This window comes from Bos taurus, chromosome 2, assembly GCF_002263795.3.
Source record: "Bos taurus isolate L1 Dominette 01449 registration number 42190680 breed Hereford chromosome 2, ARS-UCD2.0, whole genome shotgun sequence".
NCBI classification, from domain to species: domain Eukaryota; kingdom Metazoa; phylum Chordata; class Mammalia; order Artiodactyla; family Bovidae; genus Bos; species Bos taurus.
Window position 1 is genome coordinate 120,011,277 of NC_037329.1, and position 5,813 is coordinate 120,017,089.

The following is a 5,813-nucleotide window of genomic DNA, read 5'->3' on the forward strand; positions in this document are numbered from 1 at the left end:
TTAGAAAAAGGAAATGTCTCAAAACTCAGAGTGGCACCAGGCCCCTCACCCACAGCATGCATTTTGAGATAACATTGGCACAAGGTGAGCCATCCCAGGCCATAAAACGATTGACGTGAATCTTGAAGGAAGGCAGGTTTCCAAGTAAATATATAGTTTCATTAACACAGATTAGGAGAACAATGTATAAGTAAAACATACTTTACTCCAAACCAGTAAAACACACTGGCTTGTTGAGCCCTTATTGGTTCTGAGTCTTAAGCGGAACTGACTTGAAGGACAGTCCAGGGCAAATACATAGTTCATTAACAGAGCTTAAGAGAAACATTTCCAGAAGAAAAATGCATTGTTTAGCTCCAGGTTTGAGAAAAGTTAAGTTCAGGTGGAACCAGGTGTTGTCATGGCAACACAGAATTTTAAGAGAAACCTACTTTTAATTTTGTATAGAGGAAGGAAAAAATCTGACACTTACAGTTTGTTTCCTCCTGCCACTTAAGAGAGAGAAAAAAACGTCTGACACACTTGCAGCCTATTTCCCCTGTTTAGAGACCCCTAACCTTCCTGCCAGGCAATGGCACCCCACTCCAGTACTCTTGCCTGGAAAATCCCATGGATGGAGGAGCCTGGTAGGCTGCAGTCCATGGGGTCGCTAAGAGTCCGGCACGACTGAGTGACTTCACTTTCACTTTTCACTTTCATGCATTGGAGAAGGAAATGGCAACCCACTCCAGTGTTCTTGCCTGGAGAATCCCAGGGATGGGGGAGCCTGGTGGGCTGCCATCTATGCGGTCTCACAGAGTCAGACACGACTGAAGCGACTTAGCAGCAGCAGCAGCAGCCTTCCTGCCTGTTACCCTCTCAGTTCATCCGTGTTGTAGCAGGGGTCAGACTTTCCTTCCTCTTTGAGGCAGCACAGTATTCCACTGTATAGCTCTATCATGCTTTGTTTATCCATTCATCTGCCAGTGGACTGTTGAATTACTTGCAAGTCTTGGCTATTGTGAATAATGCTACTACAAGTGTTGGTGTGCAAAACTTCTAGATCCTGCTTTGCATTCTCTGACACTATTTTGGCTGAGCCACACAGCTTGCAGGATCTTAGTTTCCTGACAAGGTATCGAAGCTGAGCCCCCTGCCATGAAAGCATGGAGTCCTAACCACTGGACCACCAGAGAATTCTCTCTGCCTTCAAAGCTTTGGGGATACACACCCAGAAGTGAGATTGCTGGATTGGAGAAATGTCTTTTTAACCCAACCTAGGGCTGCTGAAACCTCTTAGCTCCTATCACAAGCTATTCCTGTGAGTGTGGGTGGCCTGGGGAGAGAACAGATTCATCTCTGCCTTCCACCTACCTGTCTAAGCGAGCCGAGGTCTACATCATGTACGAGGCACTGGGCCCGCATTCCTGGCCCTTCACAGGAAACACGCACGCAGAGTGCCGGCCGAGCTCAGCCCTCAGTAACTGAAGACACAGACAAGGCTCTGCTGTCACCTCAATTCTGCACAGAAGAAGTTGGGCCCAGGCTCCCAGGTGCCCCGCTAGCCCAGTGCCCACCCCACCTGCCCAGGCCAAGCCTGGTGAGGAGCTGCGTGGTGGGCAGGGCTCCCAGGCCACCCTTTCTGTCTCTGTGCCTCAGGGCATCGGGAAACCAAACCCAGGCCCCCGCCCAGTCTGTATGCTTCCAACCCCACCTCCCTCGGCACCCAGAACCAAACCTGAACACAGGAGGTGAATAAAGCAGAGATGATTCTCTCACAGCACTTGCTGAGCGAGGGTTAGAAGTAGCCTCTGTCAGGATCATGTAAATATTCCTCAGGCAAAAAACATCTGCACCCTAATCCCACCCCACTCTGAGGAGATGGCTGGGGACCATCCTGTGAGGGAGGAACCTGACTCAGATGCTTGGCCACATCTACCAATTCTGATGGTGACAGGGCCTAAAGTCATAGGGCAGGTGAGGGGCAGGGTGTGGCCCCCTAAAGCACTGGGAGGGACATGGAGACTTCACAGCAGGAATTTAAGCCAGTGCTGCAGCCAGTTCCTGGTGCCCCAGCCTTGCCCGAGACCCAGCCTCCCCAGGTCCCATCCTGACCCTCCGCCATCACACAGCCATGCAGGGGGCCTGTGTGATGCTGCTGCTGGGCCTGCAGCTACAGGTCTCCCTCGGCCTCGTCCCAGGTAACCAGGCAGCTCCCGGTGCCCTCTACTCACAGGGGTGGCCCCAGGCTGACCTGACCTCCACTCTCCCCTTGGGCAGTCGAGGAGGAAGACCCCGCCTTCTGGAACCACCAGGCAGCCCAGGCCCTCAATGTGGCTAAGAAGCTGCAGCCCATCCAGACAGCCGCCAAGAATGTCATCCTCTTCTTGGGCGATGGTGAGTGCGCTAGGCTGGTCCACACCCTGTCCCCCGACAACCCTGGAATCCTGGGCTGCCGGCTGACCCAGGCTGGCCCCAGGGACTCAGACCTGACACAGTGTACCTTCAGGGATGGGGGTTTCCACGGTGACAGCCGCTTGGATCCTAAAGGGGCAGATGGCTGGCAAGCCGGGACCTGAGACACCCCTGGCCATGGACCAGTTCCCATACCTGGCTCTGTCCAAGGTAAGGGCCAAATGACCTCAGGGTGGTCTACACCAGAGGGGTGGGTGTGGGCCTAGGGAGCAGGGTAGGAGGGAAAGCCCCAGGAGGGCTGGGGGCTGAGATAGGGGCTGGGGGCTGTAAGGATGGGCCCAGGGCCTGGCTCAGGAGCTGGGTGTCTACCCCAGCAGAGCTGAAGGCATCTCTGTCCCCAGACATACAACGTGGACAGACAGGTGCCAGATAGCGCAGGCACTGCCACTGCCTACCTGTGTGGGGTCAAGGGCAACTACAGAGCCATTGGTGTAAGTGCAGCCACCCCCTACAACCAGTGCAACACGACACGTGGGAATGAGGTCACGACTGTGATGAACCGGGCCAAGAAAGCAGGTGGGCTTGGGTGTCAGCTTCCCGGGCAGGGACGGGCTCAGAGACCTCAGTGGTCCCCCGTGACCTCTGCCACCCTCAGGGAAGGCAGTGGGAGTGGTGACCACCACCAGGGTGCAGCACGCCTCCCCAGCCGGGCCTATGCATACACGGTGAACCGAAACTGGTACTCAGACGCCGACCTGCCTGCCGATGCCCAGATGAACGGCTGCCAGGACATCGCCGCACAGCTGGTCAACAACATGGATATTGACGTGCGACATGAGGGGCTAAGGGCGGGGCTGGGCAGAGGGGGTGGGACAGACACCTGTCACAGACCCAGGAAACTCACAGCCCTGGGGACTGACAGCCCCTCCCATGTGTGGAGGGGGAGGAGGTGGGGACAGACCTTTCCCACAGACCTGGTGGGGGAGGTAGGGGCTGTGTGAGAGGCGTAAAGGGCCAAGTAGGCCCTGAACCCACCTGCCCTAATCTCTGGCTCCAGGTGATCCTGGGTGGAGGCTGAATGTACATGCTTCCTAAGGGGACCCCAGACCCTGAATACCCACATGATGCCAATCAAATTGGAGTCCAGAAGGACAAGCAGAACCTGGTGCAGGAGTGGCAGGCCAAGCACCAGGTGATGGGGGCTCACGGATGCAGGGGGTACAGTGGGGCCGGGCCTGGGGTGTCGGGCTATGGGCTGAGGCCTGGTTCTGCCCTCCCAGGGAGCCCAGTATGTGTGGAACCGCACGGAGCTCCTTCAGGCAGCCAATGACTCCAGTGTAACACACCTCATGGGTAACAACCCCACCCACCCCCACTGTCCTCCCAGGGATGGGTGCCACGGGCCCCCGGTCCCCAGCTTGCAGGTCTCCACTGGTCCCCTTTCCCACAGCCCTCTTTGAGCCAGTTGACATGGCCTATCAGACTCAGTGAGACCACACCAATGACCCGTCCCTGGAGGAGATGACGGAGGCGGCCCTGCAAATGCTGAGCAGGAACCCCAGGGGCTTCTACCTCTTTGTGGAGGGTGAGTGGCAGCCCCTTGGGGAACAGAGGAGCAATGAGGGCCATCAGAGCGGGTTTAGTATCTTATATGTGACTTACCTGCAGGAGGCCGCATTGACCACGGTCACCATGATGGCAGAGCATATAGGGCGCTGACCGAGGCGGTCATGTTTGACAGTGCCATCGCCAAGGCTAATGAGCTCACTAGCGAACTGGACACGCTGATCCTTGTCACTGCAGACCACTCTCATGTCTTCACTTTTGGTGGCTACCCCCTTCGTGGGAACTCCATTTTCGGTAAGCCCAGGGAGACTGGCAGGTCCTTGTCCCTAAGTTACGAGGCACAAAGTGCTCTGAGCCAGTTCCCTCCTCTGCAAAGTGGAGCAACTGCCCTGTATCACTCTGGTGAGGATTAAGCCAGTGAACAGACAAGACGTGCCTGGGCTCAGCACACAGAAGGCACCCAAAAGGATTGGGTCAGTGTGATCACTGGGTCCCCTCCTCCTTGCAGGGTTGGCAGATGGCAAAGCCAGAGATGGCAAGTTCTATACTCCCTCCTCTATAGCAATGGCCCCGGGTACCAGATGAACAGGGACTCAAGACCTGATGTGGACGAAACCAAGAGCAGTGGGTGGGCCCTGGGGTGCAGGGGAAGAGGGATGGGAGGATCCTGGCTGGGAAGTCAGAGGAGGGGGAGGCCGCCTCCCTGCCGGCTCTGAACTCCCATTCTCTGCCAGGGGACCCCTCACACCAGCAGCAGGCGGCCGTGCCCCTGGTTAGGGAAACCCACGGGGGCGAGGACGTGGCGGTGTTTGCTGCGACCCGCAGGCGCACCTGGTGTACGGCGTGCAGGAGGAGACCTTCGTGGCGCACATCATGGCCTTTGCGGGCTGCGCGGAGCCCTACACCAACTGCCATCTGCCAGCCCCCGCTCACCCCACCGATACTGCATGCCAGGCCGCCTGCCCACCTTCTCTGGCACTGCTGGCCGGGGCCCTGCTGCTGCTTCTGGCCCCTGCCCTGCACTGACCCCCACCAGCCCAGGCCTAGGGAATTCCTGCTCCCCTGCCCAGAAGCTTCAATGGACTCGAACCACCCTGGAGGCTGAGGCCCTGACTTTCCTGTGAGAGCCACAGTCTTCAGTGCCCCCGGCCTCGGTGTCCCCAGATTTTGTTGGAGCTGCCCCAGACCCCAGGAAAGGCAACGGCTCAGACCACCCAGTCTCTTCTCCCCACCCAATAGCCCTGCCTGAGGACCACACTGGCACCAGAGGTGTCCCCCATAAGGTATCAGGGCCTACCAGACCCCCACTGGGGGCTTCCGGGAGGCATGGTTTCTGGTTGCCTGACTTCCAGGAGGCGTGGCTCCCGGGGAGCTGTGGCTTCCCATCCTCCTGGAACCCACCCTGTGGGCACCTCGCCGGCAAAGGAGGTGTCTGGGGCCAGGAGCGCCGGGGGGCCCCTCGACACAGAGTCCTCAGCAGTCCCTCCTAGGAACCCAGCGGTACCATTACAGACAGGAGATAGCGACACAGAGGAGAAGAGACTTGTCCCAGGTCCCCAGCTGCTGTGACGGTGGCCCCGGTGCCCCTTTCAGGCTGGGGCATCCCAGTAGCAGCAGGGGACCTGGGGGTGGGGACACAGGCCCCGCCCTCCTGGGAGGGAGGAAGCAGCCCCCAAACAAACTGTTGTGAGTGTGATACAGGAGTGACACGTGTGGGAAGAGAAGCCCTTAGGTGGGGGCACAGAGCATGTGTCTGTGTGAAGGGGGGTCAGGGTCACATCAGGGACGGGCTGATGAAGCGCTGACGTTGAGCAAAGACCAAAGGCAGTGAGGGCGGGAGCATCGCATAAAGA

The 5,813-nt window shown here is 57.9% G+C and overlaps 1 pseudogene; it reads left to right on the forward strand.

Annotated features, from left to right (window-relative positions):
* Positions 1-1,745: 1,745 nt before the first annotated feature.
* Positions 1,746-5,068, forward strand: LOC100138089 (intestinal-type alkaline phosphatase-like; annotated as a pseudogene).
* The last annotated feature ends 745 nt before the right edge of the window (positions 5,069-5,813 follow it).